Here is a 14,720-nt window from a genome sequence, read left to right on the forward strand (position 1 = left end):
AAAAAAAAAAAAAGCACCTCAGGTTCTCAGGTTGAGAGGCAGAGCATTTAAGAGGCAGTAATTTTATCAAATCGTTGCTACGGTTTTGTATTTTGAGTAATATAGTTCAAAGTTAGGCATAGGAAATACCCAGCAAGTTCTCAAATGTTACATTTCCACTTAACGCTTGGCTCAGGGTTAAGATACTGCTTTTCACCTACCTCCCTGTTTTTTTGGGTTATTTCCCTGTTCATAAGGGGTGCAACTTTTCTGCAGGCAGCTGGATGGATTTCTAATGTTGCCATGGTATTACTGACCTTTAACATAGGGCTGTTAACATGACCTTTGCTTCTTTCCATTGCTACAAGGACGTTTCAGTGTAAATAGTCTGGAAGCCAGGCAGCGCCAGGAGACTTCTCCGAGAGGGCAACACAGCCTGTCCCGCGAAGAGGGCAGCAGAGGAAACCACCTCACGTTGAGAGCCGTCAATTAGCAGCAATACCAAAATTGAAAGAATCTGGAACGGAGCGCTTTTCTGCGGCTGGAAAATATCTGGCCACTGACTTCTACAGTATATAACACTACCTGTGAACTGCCCTGTTTTGAGAGGAAGTAGCACGGGAGGCAGCGCGCCGCTGCCGAGGCCCAAAGGCAGGCTTTGGAGGGCGCAACATCTGATAGCTGTTTGAGTGGGGTAATGGAGCCTTCGGATGAAGAAATATGGGCAATATTGCTTAAGATGACTATTGTAACTTCTGTGATTTTGAAAGTCTGAAATGTCATGAGCAGGGGAAATGTTCACTTTTTAAGAAAAACATACATTTTACAGCATATCAACTAAAACAATGCCAGAAACCATCCAATTCACTATTTAAAAAGGGGGAAGGGGGGAGAAACCCACTGCTGTAGCCTTTCTCTCATATATTCTTTGCCTCAAGCAGCTCTTAATAAAGTTGTATAAATTCTCATTCTATTAACTTAAATGAAAGGCAAGTCCAAAGTTTTATGGGGCAATAGGAGCTGCTGTTGTAAATTAGACCAGTGTGCAAGCTATTGAAGTGAGGGAAACTTTAAAAGGTTTCTGCCAGACTCCTCAGCATGAAGTGATTTTTGAACACTGTAACAGTGGCTAGAAGCTTCAGAAAAAGGTGTGTATTATTGGAAAAGAGTTTTGTTCACAGTGGGAGTTTCCTCTAATCCTGCACAGATTTAGAATTAATGTTTCAGAGGACCCCAAATAGTCCCCTAAATTCCATTAAAATTCAATGGGATTTACATGCCTAATGTCTTAAGTCCTCCTGAAAATCTAAGCTTTTATGCTGGGTTTATGCCCTGGAGAATGAGATGGAGATATTTCTTATATAATGCAAACAGTTCAGATTATACACAAGTAATCCAAGCCACCTGTGGATCACTGGAGTCCAAAATCTGTGAGATTTAAGTGGGGTTTCTAATGCATTTGGATTTCGGACAGAACTACAAAAAGCATCAGAGCAGCCATGAGGCTACCCCAATTCTTCTGTTGGGCGGCTGGTGCCGACCGGCTCCCATCACAGCAGCATCTGCGGAGTGGCGTTCATGCAGAAAGACAGCTCTGCCGGGAGAGCACCAGCTGCAGATCCCCTCACGCCTGGGGAATCCCCAGCCAGGGCATCAGCCGCCTTTCCGATTTCTTTGAGCTATCAGAGTAGCACAGGGGCTAGGTCAGCTTTTGACAGGGCTCTCGTTATTACGTGTCCCAGAATTTCCATCCATTATTAACACACAAGATGTTACAGAATTAGGATAACTCCACCGACTCTGCACGGATTGCCTAGGAGCGACCTAATTTGAATCCCTAGCATTTTAAAAGTGCACTCATTGTGGTTTCCTACTTTCTTACACATAAGATTAAACACTAGAGATGGGTCCACCCTAAATTTCCTCTGGACTCTGGTAGCTTAAATTTGTGGCTCTCCAGACACCGAGTTTGGAGCATACTCTGCTCTGATTGATACTGATGTAAAAGACAGTCAGAGGAAAGTATAGAAGTAAATGTAAAACTGCTCCGCTAGCAAACAGGAAGCAAAGAAACATCAGGCAAGTCTTGCTGTTTGCTGGGGAACTGTTTAAATCAGATTTTATAGAAGAGATTCAGCCCAAACTAGGACGCTGCAGAGATGAGTTTAAAGACATGACAGATTTGAACTGAACCTAAAATTAGTACAGGGTGTTTTGTCTTTTCACTCTATATTCCTGTCCCATGTAATGAGATCATATCACTGTTTAGAGCCAAATGCTCTCTCAGTGCTGTTGCTATGAGAGGCTAACTGGAAGCTGCCAAGACTGCTGGTGAGGCAGATTAAATGAAAATCTATATACATTTTTCCACTGCCCTTTCTATCACCATACAGTGTTTTACAATATTAACATCCTGACTTGGTAATTACTTACCTGGCAAAGAATAAAGTTGTGTCTGATTTCACAACAAACGGTTGATAATGGGGTACCTATAACGTTAGAAATTTTGCTGAATAGAAAACCTGACATGGGAGTTGGCTTCTTTGGGGTTTGAGGGGCTTATATAAAAATTAAAACTGGAACAGACACAAAGATCTCATTTGCCTCTTGCTTTTATAAGCGAAAATCCGAATAAACTCCCAATGCAAACTGAGCAATCCTAGAGTAAAATCTACCCTGACTGAAGGCTAATCAGGCCACTTTAAAAAGCAAATTTTAACAAGGATGAGTAGGAACTTAAGGAGGAAAAAAATCCATTTTCAGCAAAACAAATTGTTTTGTGATGATTTGTTGTTTCAAGAGCCAGTAGCAATCATTTTTTTGATAAACATTGTAAATATATTCACAGAACTGAAAAACAAATTTTGCTGAGTATATTCTGTTTCAACTTTACTTTCAACCAGCTGGCACCTATTTGTAGGCAGCCCTGCTCTCCAAGCTTGGGCAGTCTCCTTATTCCTTAAATACACGCAGTACCAGAGTGTGGGTCTATTCACTCTGAGCACTCACTCAGTTGCCACCAGCACGTGAAGTTCTCCTGCTCCCTCAGTTTCTCAGGCCCACATTTCTGCAACATACTGCTCACATAATCTGGAATTACACTAGGATCTGGTGACACCATCCAAACCRTGCCTGCTGTTCACCTACCCCGAGGAGACATGGCAAATAAAGAAAATCAGATACAGACCAAAGAGGCAAGTTCAGTTGAGATCACAGGTGTAATGCAACTGAACTGGACTGTGTTTTTTGGCTCAGAGTGTTGTTGCTGGCCATAACGGACCTACTGATCCCACTCTCGATTTTCTGAAGTGTTTGCATGTTGATCCATTACATTATAGGGCAGCCTGATATATATCCCAGGAGATTCACTGCATAATCTCAGGACAATTCTCCTTCCTGAGAGGACAGGTGAACAATGCAAGGGAGAATCCCTAAACTTCAGCTCAGCTTCCCCCTTCTTTTGCCCAGATATTTGGGGTAAAATGTGGTGGGGGGGAGGAGGAGGATTGGAAAGAAAGAAAAAGAATCAAGAAAGTGGAGGTCAGATAGCTAAAACACTGAACAGGCTTAGGGTTCTTTCACTTAGCTTGCAACTTTTGCTTAAACCCTTTTGTGTTTGGTAAATTTTAATCTTGGAGACAAGGCCAACATATACAGGCCAACTAAAGGACAGGAAAGGGGCAGGAGTTGAAGCTTTTCACCCAAGGGCAGCGAGGATCAGTAGCAAAGCTTCAAGCAGAACTCACGTTTCCACAGTCCTGGTTTGGCACCAACCTTCCTGGGGCACATTGTCTCTCCAATGAGCCTTTCTGACCTTCTCAGCACTGCCCCTGGAAAAGCCTTTCTCAGTTACAAGGGATTCTCCTCTACCATAAACTGAAATCAGGATCACATCCACTGAAATCAGAGGGACATAAATTTGAAACAGGTGTTAGAAGAACCAGGTTTAGTACCACATTTTTCTCTGAAGGAGTTATTTCACAAGATAGCAGACAACCTTCTACTAAAGTTTCTCTCACGAGGATTATTTTTGGTCTATTACAGACAAAACTCACTTGGACTAATCTAGAACAGTTTATTTCTAGATTGTCTACTGAAATAGAGAAGTACCCAGGTTCCATAGATCTTAAATTTATCAACCACCCTTATGTAGCCTGAAGCTACATAGGCTGTTTAAACAGACTCACTCCTAGATTTAGAGAAGACAGGGTAACATTGCTTCCAAATGGATTACATAACACTTTATAAACGTTTTTCCTAACTAGCATCTTTTCCAAATAGCACCTCATTGTAGTTCTTCAAACTTACAATAAAAATACAAAGAACCTGTCTGGCCACTAACAACAGTCGCATAAGGGGATTTTCAGTCTAGTTATATATAAGCATCCTCTAAGAGGTTTAAACCACAAAACTTTTACTGCAGTATAAAAAGGGACTGTACAGAACTTTCTAAAAACATTTGTGCAGAGGTATGAATAGCTGCCTTGGGGAAACTCCCCTGTATTAATAGAAATAGCTGTTATTGCCCATGCTGTGCAAAGGCTCAAAGAGAATAATTACAATATTCTTCTAACTTATTCTGTTTGAATGTAGTGGTTGTCAGAAAGACATCTCAATAAGTGGGGAAGTCAAAAAGCAAGCTGATAAAAAAAGGCAGTGTTTACAAGTACGAATGCTGGAAGTCAGGACTGCCCTGCACCAACACACATGTTTCTGCCCAAGAGACCACCAGCATCCTGCACTCCGTTCCACAATATCAAGTTGCCCCTTTACCTTGGGGTCTGTAGCTGAACTAAGACCATTTCTCACTTTCGTGAACTGCATTCTAATTAGCAAAATAGCAGCCCACATCTTAGGATGTCTGTAAAATTTAGATCTAGGATGAGGGAAGGCAGGGCGGGGGGAATGCATGCCTATGGATTGTGGTGGTAACACGTGGCACTTCTCAACTGTGATCAATTACAGCAGAGACTGCAGCAGTCATGCTGTATTCCCCCAAGGCTTCAGCTATAGTGTCTTTTCTTGTCCTTTTATCCCTAAAGGCTTCAGCTATAATGTCTTTTCTTGTCCTTTTAATTGTTTCCAACTAAGGGGAAGAGTTCATGATTTACCAACAGCCAACTTATTTTCATAACCTGCCTCTAAAGAATCAACATCCAGGGGCTTAAGGATGGCAATTTAACAATGATTAATGAGGAATATTTAAATTAGCTGTTATTTATGTTTATGTAAAGTTGCTATTTTTAGCAAATTTTCTCCAGTGTTTCCTGGATACACTTTGAGCTTTCTAGAAATTTAGTTAAGTCTGTGAACACCAACATGGAGAGTAGCATGAGGAGAAAAAGTAAACCTGAAACACAGATACTATGAAATACAATCTATTTTGCTTCATTTCTGAGCACTCCATTCACAATAAAACTTCATGCTGAACTGTGTGCCATGAAATCATTTGACAGTAGAGCTCTTGACAGTTCCCAGGACTTCTCAAATATAAAAGTGGCTGGCTGGGGGGGAGGAGGGATGGAAATCCAACCAGTTTTGACACTTCACTTGCTATTTACTGATGCTGTCTTCTTGAATCTGTCTGAACAGTAAAACAAAACATTCTGTTTGTACAGATATCACCAGAATTTTAGTGACCTGCYAAGAAATCTCCATTTTCTTCAACTTAAAGCTGTCCAAAGGAACAGACTATAAAGTCACTAGTAGTTTGTTCGGTGCCTAACTTGAGATCAAGAGGAGCCATGGAGCGCTTCATGAGGAAAAAAAATATCAAGGAACTTGAATATGACTTTCAGAATATGACTGTAAGGCAGTCTCTGAAAATTGTAAACCCAGAATTTTCTAATCATTTCTGAAAAAAWTCAGGCTTGGATGAAGACTCTACTTTTAAGAGTTCATAGGGGCCAGATCGTCAATGTAATAACTACATGTACACACACACTTGTATCTCTCCATCCATCCCCTCAGTAACCAAAAGCAGGAAATTTGGATGCAAGAAGTTTTTTGTTTTTTTAATTTTCTTTTTCTAGTCTTACTTAGCTTGAGAGATAAGACGACAGATTTACAAACAGTGGGAAAACACTCCTACAGCACTAATTTTAGTTATATCGATCCATCAATGACTTCTATATAATCAGTCAAAAAAAAAGATCTTCTAATTTTGTAAGGCTAAAGTTTTTTCCCTGCCACATGTTTAGCTATATCAGATTTGGAAGGGGGAAGACAAAGGAGGGAAAAATTCAGTCAGTCTGTTAAGAGCTGCCTTTGCATCAAGGATGCGCCTTTGTGGTTCCTGATACATCTGCCTAAATTTGGCCATGCTAAATTCTTGCAAATTAAAAAAATAATACAAAGAGTCTCCACTAGTACCTAGAGATATTTTAAGCAGTTAATGTTTCCTAGTCCCTCTTTGCTGAGCAAGCTGATGTGCCTCAAAGTTCCAAATTTTGTGTATATTATTCAAAATTAGAAATTTTAAACAAGCTTCATCCACTTAAAATTTCTGCCCGACTTGGCTGTGCCCACCAGCCCCCACAGAATATCTGAATACATTCCAGCCTAAGAAGAAATGGATGATTCCCTCACCACCATTTTTTTTTTTTAATTTAATACTTCTTTCAGTCCCCCTTGGTTGGGGATCTGAAAGCAGGGACCATACCTGCTCTTGGTAAACCAGCAAATCCCTGAAGGGTTTAAACTCATCAAAAGAATATTGCTTTGTCCCAAAAGCCTGGGGTGGGCTAGGGAGAGACTGAGGAACTAGGAGGTTCTGCTCTGGAGAAAGGAGGTCTTTGGGGTTTTACTGCAGCACAGGAGTCCAGGGGTGAAGACTTAAAAGGATATTAACACTACAAAATAACAGTTAGGAAATGCAAGACAGTAGACAACACACGAAAGTCCTGTAGGGAGACCCTGGATCAATTGCCCTTTAGAACAGAAACCAAATATTGTGTACAGAATAATGACTGTAGGTTTAAGAACTACCTCAAAATGCATGGAAGGGATGGGATTTATCACACATGCATTCTTTCATTTGCCAGGCACCAGATGCTTCCCTTTGCAATCTCCGTCTTGAGCCTTTATTTTTACTTACCAATTTGGCAGCRAGATTATATATATGGCATCTTAACACATCTAATATCCAATTTCCCACTGCCTGAAAGTCAGTAACAGTTACACAAGAAGCAGAAACAAAGAAACCTATGACCACTTAGGCTGATGCCCTGCATAAACCAAGGAGAGTTTTACCCAGCAAATCCTACTTTAAGTCCAAAACATCTGACTAAATGAAGCATATTTTTCAGAAATGCATCCAGCCTGGAGGTCAAGATTTCAATTGATGGCAACCCCCCTGGATCATTAGGTAAATTGCATTTAAGCCAAACCAACTTTCTCATTACAATTTTGCATCTGGTATTTTAGTATGAACTCATCCAGCTTCAACTTTGTCCTCCTCAAGGTCCACCAGTATCAATGAATACAAAGACAATGAAAACTAGCATAGGTGAAGTATATACCATGCAATATTTTTAACATTTTCTACTCTGAGCAACAGCAAATAGTTCAGTAAGAGCAGGAACAGTTTACACAGGACCCAGCAAACCTTTGGTGAGCACAACAGGGCTGATCCTGCTTTGAACTGCTTGGAAAACGTACATGTCATACAGTCAGATTTTTCTGAATAAGTTTTCTGCTTTACTTCCTTATTGCTTAGATGCCAAGCCCGAGTATTTAAGAAAAAAGTCAGTGTTTTCATTGTATAATGCCGTAGCAGGAGAATAAACAATTATGTATGCTTTAAATATTCATTAGAATCAAAAGATTTGACATCCTTTTACTCAAACAAAATGACTACTTGAGGTCAGTCAATTTAGCTCAGAGAGCTTGAAGGCTGGCCTACAGTTCTGTAATGTGGAAGCCTATCGCATTTACAGAGTTCTTTTTAAGGGAAAAATCTCACTTCTCTGCCGATAATTGAATGGAGAAAGAGCTGCCATATAGAGAGACAAGTACAAAGCAAAAGGAACAAAAACAAAGGTCTGTTTATACTCTAGGCTCAACTCAGAAAACAGTAGAAAAACAGGAAGGCACATTCTGAACCTGGTACCCATTTGGTTTCCGTATGTGGTTTCACACTTCTGATGTAATAGGCTGATGTTAAAGTGCTCGGTGCTTACACCTTGCTATTCATGGCACAGTCACGCCTGAGAAGCTGTGGAACATACTGTATAGGCACACAGCAGCTCTTGCACAGCGTACACCAAGACAGCAATAAAAATTAGAACTATACCAGGTGGTGGCAACCATGTGGCATGAATGATAGAATACAGCAAAAGTAAGGACTTCATACAAACGTCCACACAGATGATAGGAGAAAAAATTGAAAGTGCTGGAAATAAAATATATACACTCAAGAAGTTATGAATTGCACATTTTTGCTCTGCCTTAATAGTCAAGGCATAATAGTGAAGGACAGAATAGTTCATCCAATGCTGCTGCAAAGATGGCTTACTTAAAGATCACCCCAAGAACACGTAGGGGGAGGAAGGAAATGTCTCCCCCTATAGTTCATGATCTTACTTTAATTTATTTTTTTGTACAGCACAAGATCTCACCCTCACAGTTCTAGAACTAGGTGATAATAGCTGCAGAACATATTAAGACAAGCATGTAATTAAGACATACATATTCCACTAAGCAAAACAAGAATTTTGCCATCAGCTTCAATGGAAACAGGTCCAGGTCCACTTAGTGTAGCAGATTAAAAAAAAAAAGACACCAGGGCACATGGTCTCCTTTTTGGGTTCCTGTTCCAATTTCTCTTCAGCTGAGCTTTTGCAACATCCCCACTTTAAGGAGGGAAGAGATCATGAATTAACAGCTACGTGCTTTAAGACCACAGAGTGGCTATTGCCAAGTTTAGCTGATGCCCATCTAAAAATGTTCTTGAAACAACAGCAGACTGCCATCCTAGAAGATCGGCTTGGAAGGGGTCTCTAAACACTTTTACCAGATTCAAGAAGATTCCTCTTTAATGTACTGAATTGCAGTGTCCCAATGTTCCTATTTGCAAAAGGGATAAAATACTCGATATTTTATATATAAATGAATAAAGATATCAAGCATGGAATGTAACCAAACAGGGAAGAACCACAACTCTGACACCAAAGGAATAAAATTAATCCCTCATGCTAATTCATTTTACATGCCCAAGTGAAAGAAAGTAATTCCACTGAAGTGAAAGACATAACATTTAAAATGCAGGATTCAAAAGCCTTACCCAAAACTTACTAAGCTTCTTGAAATCTTTACAGTCAGTTGGAATGTGTTCCAGATCAGCAATTTGGATAGAATTTGGCCTTCAGCATGTCATGAAATTCCCTGTCAGAGCTTGAGAACTATTTTTCTTAGATTAATGTCTGTGCAGTTTTCCCTAGTACCTCCATAAGCAGGGAAAATAAGTGTCCTCACACAAGTAAACATAATGAAAAAGCACACAAAAAAGCATGCAGTCAAGGGACAAAAGCAAGTTTACAGAGCCAAAGATAAACAATTTTTTTTTTCCCCAAGAGAGAAATAATAGCCAAATGGGAGACTAAGCAGCAGGGAACAAAACAGCTTGCCAGTTTGAAGAAAAACAGGTGGTGAAATGAAATTCAGTCCCAATTACATCCAGTTCTGAATACTATAGATGAAAACTCTAGACACAGCAGTACATTTTGTGCTTGCAGTCAGGTATGCCAAAAGGACATTTGTTTGTCCACACGTGTTAAGCCAGTCATTATAATAAGCGATTACTAAAGATACTTGTCCTCATCTTCTAACAATGCCTGAAACCTAGACCTTTCCTGTGTTGTTTGAAGAGGAAATACAGAAAAATTTCCAAAGCTGTTCCAAACATACAGTCTATAAATCTGTGGAATCAAAATGTTTCAGCATCATTTTCCTGTCCAAATCTATACATGGAGACCAAACATAGCTTGCTATTCCTCTGATGAAGCCAAAAGAGCTCTTTGAAACAGCGTGGGTTAGAACCCACACTCATATTTATTCTGTGACACAAGCTTCTATAGAAGAGCTTTAGCATCATTGCCTAAGCTTGATCAACATTTTCATTAGCCAAATCACTAGGAAGACTTACATTTTCCAGTGTACTGCTTCTTCTGGAGCTAGGCTATTGGGCAATACACCAATTACCCATCAGGAAGTAAAAAAGAAACAACACACATTATTTATGTATGTTAGCAGTCCTGTCACAAGTACGAGCAGCAGTTTTATGGATATCAAGGGACCATAAACAACCACAAAAAATTCAAACATACCACGTAACCTAAAATACGTAACCCCTGCATTAGCCAGATCTTGCAATGAAGTGTTCTGTTCTGAAATGGTTGCCTTAATATAAGCACAGCTCAAAGATCACAAGTACTGTAAGATGGATTAATTCAACATAGTACTGAAGCATCATATTGACTTGTATTACCTGCAGTCATTCCAGGACAGAGCATTCCAATTAAAATATATTGCTGTAGGATAGCAAAAATATACTGTATTTAACAAAACAGTGTTGTTGCAAAGATCTGAATAGGTCCTGGAGTAGCTGTGAGAGGCAGCCTTAGCAAATGCCTAGAAGTCTCTTATTTTAGAATTTGGTCAGTGCTTTCAAACTCCAGCTTTCAGAATTTGGAGAAAGGCTAGCATTCATTCAAGAGTTATGTGCACCTAGTAATGTGACAAAGTATTTAGATTTATGTGAGTTTAGTCTTAATAAGTGACAACCGAGGACAGCAGACAGCACAAAAGACAATACCATGCTTAAACGATTGCTTGAAAGTTATACCACTTCTCAAGAAGGTTATCACTGTAACGAACTCATTGCATGATCTTAGTCTCAGTTCAAAATCCTGAAGAATGATAGTTTCCAGCCCATATCTTTTTCCACCTTTCCTTTCATCCTGCCAAGCAGAAATGCCACAAGCCTTTGCCCCCTTCAGCTATCTTCTGCGGTTCTGCCTCCTTGTTTGATCATCTCCAATTGACACATTAAGCTTCTGCTTAGTCCTGCCTCAGTTCCTCTTCACATATGGTCTTTCCACTTTCTCCAAGGGTGGGACTGAGGGAAAATTAGAAAAATATCCCCTTCCTCTAAAAGGCTTTCTATTCCTTCCATCTACCCTGGTTGTCTTTGGCACTTTCCCTTTACCTTTTCCTCCAAGATCTCCATGCTCTGGTTGCTGATACAAGTAGGAGGGCCACCAAGACAATCAGTACTTGAGCACTTGCCCTGTGAGAAGCTAAGTAAATGGGACTTATTCAGCCTGGAGAAGAGGCAGCTTTGTGGGGGACAGCAGCCTCCCAGTGCCTTTGGGGAGGTTATTGAGAAGATGGAGACAGGCTATACACAGAGATGTGCGGTGAGAGAATGAGAGACAACGGGCATAAACTGAAACAAGAGAATTTAGGACTGGATATAAGGAAAACCTTTTTATCGAAGAGGACAGTTAAGCAGTGGTGCAGGTTGACCACAGAGACTGTACATTGGAGGTTTCCAAGACCCAACTGAATAAAGCCCTGAGCAACCTGGTTTGACCTCATAGCTGAGCCTGCTTTGAGTAGCAGGCTGAACTAGACACCTCCTGAGATCCCTTCCAACCCAAATTTTTATCATCAGCCTTCTTAGAAAAAAAGAAAACTAGATTATTGGCCCCATTTACCACTTCTGTCTCACTTAACTCTAAGCCAGCACAGCAATCTTTAAAATCACTGTTAAAATGACCCTTCCAAATCCATCCTAAATGCTAAAGAATCTAGTTTCTTCCCATTCTGAAGAATGGTTTCAGTTGAGTACAGAAGTCTCTTCTGACCTGAGAACATGTACTTTCCACCCTCCCTGATCTAACAGCTGCCTTCAACATACTCTCTTCCTACTCTCTAATCTACTTTCCAACCATCTCTAGGTGCTCATCTACATGTAACTCCCTGGAGTTCAGGGAGGATTTTGTCCTGGTTCAGCACTTTTCTCCTTTTGATATGTCATCCTGGAAAGTCTCATCTGTAATCATTGGTTTAATTATTATGTGGACTTCTCATAGACGGTCACCTTTGTTCCAGACTTACCTCCTGTTGTTCAAACAAAGATCTTGGCTAGTTTTTGATTAGGTCAAATTCAGCATGGCCAAACCCAGCTTTTTAATATTACCAGAGTAGAGCTATCTTCAATTGTAYGAGGCACTATCTGAAAACTTTCATTTGTTCTTACTCAAGACTAAGCATCCTTTTCAACTTGATCTTTTCATCTAGAGCATCACATATTTGGGGATTTCTTACCTAGACAATTGTTTTTACTGTGTGACCTCACGCCTAAAATTCTTTTGTTGGTTCCTGTTTCTTGTTACTTCAAATACAAACTCCCTGTCCCCATTTTCAAAGCCTTCCTCATTTATTATCAAGAAGCTACCTCCAGCTGACCTCAGACTCCCATTGCCTTCCTGCCAGATAGGCACATTGAAATCTCTTGTCAAAGTTCTCCTACATCATGACACATTTTAGAAAACTAGGCAACAATTAAGCTGTTTTTTCAGGAAGTTTGCCCCACACCATCATGATCAATCTGTCCTATTGTTTCCTTGCATTCCACCTTGTCTCCATCAATCTCTCTGCTGTCTTCTGCCAGATACACATAGCAGATTGGCTGAAGCAGATACACACTTTTCATGGACTTTTGAAACAGCCTCTACCACTGGGTTCTGTCCTATAATTCATATATGAATATCAGTAAAGTCCTTTTCATTCAGAGATCTCAAAGCTTGAACGATCCTTATTTTATTAACTAGGAACACAGGAAAGGTTGCCTATGGTCCTTTGGCCATCCCAAGGACTGAGAACTCAAAAGCTGTTCTCGGTTACCTCCAAGCATCACTTCAATATTAGGACTCTGCAGCTAGTCAGAAAAGACTTTGTCATTTCTCTTATTTCAATTTTAGTTATTTCACCTAAAAGGCAGTATTTACCTACATGCCTGTCCATCTACTCACAGCAACACACTGTGAATGGGGTAAGAAGACATCTTCACAAGAGCCTCATGGTGATATCTGGAGCAGGGACAATGACGTGTGTCAGCTGAACAAAGGTTACAACCCAGGTGGCATTACTGCAGCAATAAACATGGGCCCAAACTTCAGAGCCAATACAGCATTCAGTATTTGAGGATATGTCCTCATCTTCAGGGCAAAATCTGAGTGTCAGGCCAGGTTAATCTAACTAGAAAATGTTGGCTTTCAGGTTTGAGAGCTTATCTGTACAGATCACATCCATGCTACTTTAAACAGTTGGTAGAACTTCTTAGTCTCATCTGCTCCAGATATTTCATGTCAATTAGCCCATCATAACTAACATATACTTCCCTAGTTTCCAAGATACCTGACCACCAGCAGAAGTGACATTTAAAAACAGACTCATTTACTTCACTTTGCATTTTCTTCTTCACTCTCCAGTGATTTTATTTTTAAAGCACAGATAACAATGGCCTTTTTGGGCTCTCCTCCTCCAAATCAAAGCATAATGACCTGTGAAAGGTACTGCCTGTAGCTGGTTTATAAAACAGAATCTCCAACCTCTTTAATCCCAAGCTCTCAGAAGTAGCATATTTATCAATGGGAAGAAATCATTCTCTTTTATTAGCTATTAACAGCTTTTACTGATACACTAGGCAGGGTTTAGATGTTCTTCCTTGTTCCAGGTTCCTGATAGCTGTCTGAAAGCAAAGCTGTAGCCTAGCTGGATTTTGCAAGCTGGTGTCTTGAAGCAAAGTCTTTTCAGACTGCCAGAACCATTTCAGAAACTGGCCATATCCCTAGATCTTACGCCAAGCCAGGTGCCTGTGGTGATGAAACATTCTCCCAAAGACAAACTGACCTTGGCAGCCACACAGGTGTGGTTATCAATCAAGGTTTACAAACACAAAGCTGGTCCTGTGTGTTCGTCCCAGGCGGACAGAACGGACACCCTGGAGTTGAATAGACCAGCGCCAATTGCTTCACTCCCTAGCACCAACTGTTGGCAAGTTTAGAGCTGGAACTGCCATTAGATTGAGAGAGAAATGTGCAAAAATAGGTGCCTGAAGTCCTAGCCACTGAGGGAGCAACAAGGTGACAGATTGTGCATCTGGAGGAAGATCTGGAGAAGGGAAATGGATCGGGTTGCAATTAGAATTTAATTGGTGCAGCTAATAAGCAATGTGGTCCATTACGCACTTGTGTTACTTCCTCATTTTAAAAGGGAAATTTGCGTTCTTGAAGTATTGCTCAATAATTTATATGCAGATTTCACAGTATATTGCCTCTATGGCACAGGAAGAAGAAAATTTCAAACAGAGATATCTAACAGCTCTATTTTGACTGAATTTGTCTTAAGGCAGGTTTTCCTATGACCTAAAGTGGCCTAGGTGATTCCAAAGTTTATTTTTAAAGTGGACAACTACGTAGGGCAAAGAGACCTTTTAAGCATCTCATCTTTTTGAGGTGATAAACAAAAACAAACAAAAAAACAGGAGAACTAACTTAGCAGAAATATTTTCTTACGTACATGGGATGTTCCCTTAAGGAAACTGATACACTTCCTTGACAGGGTTTTAATGGAAAAGCAATGAGCTCACACTTTTTAAGACACCCAGGAATCCACGAAAGACGACAAGAATGTATGAACACAATGTACAAAAAGTTTCCAAACCTTATTAATGA

The 14,720-nt window shown here is 40.2% G+C and overlaps 1 long non-coding RNA gene across 1 annotated transcript in view; it reads right to left on the reverse strand.

The window, feature by feature from the left end:
* The window catches only part of LOC112969217, a 225,584-nt gene extending 225,044 nt beyond the window's left edge, over positions 1-540 (reverse strand). The window contains exon 1 of the long non-coding RNA XR_003254644.1: positions 297-540. This is a non-coding gene — a long non-coding RNA (uncharacterized LOC112969217). The remainder of the gene's footprint in view (positions 1-296) is intronic.
* Between the last annotated feature and the right edge of the window lie 14,180 nt (positions 541-14,720).

This window comes from Apteryx rowi, unplaced genomic scaffold, assembly GCF_003343035.1.
Source record: "Apteryx rowi isolate R43461 unplaced genomic scaffold, aptRow1 scaffold_34, whole genome shotgun sequence".
NCBI classification, from domain to species: Eukaryota; Metazoa; Chordata; class Aves; order Apterygiformes; family Apterygidae; genus Apteryx; species Apteryx rowi.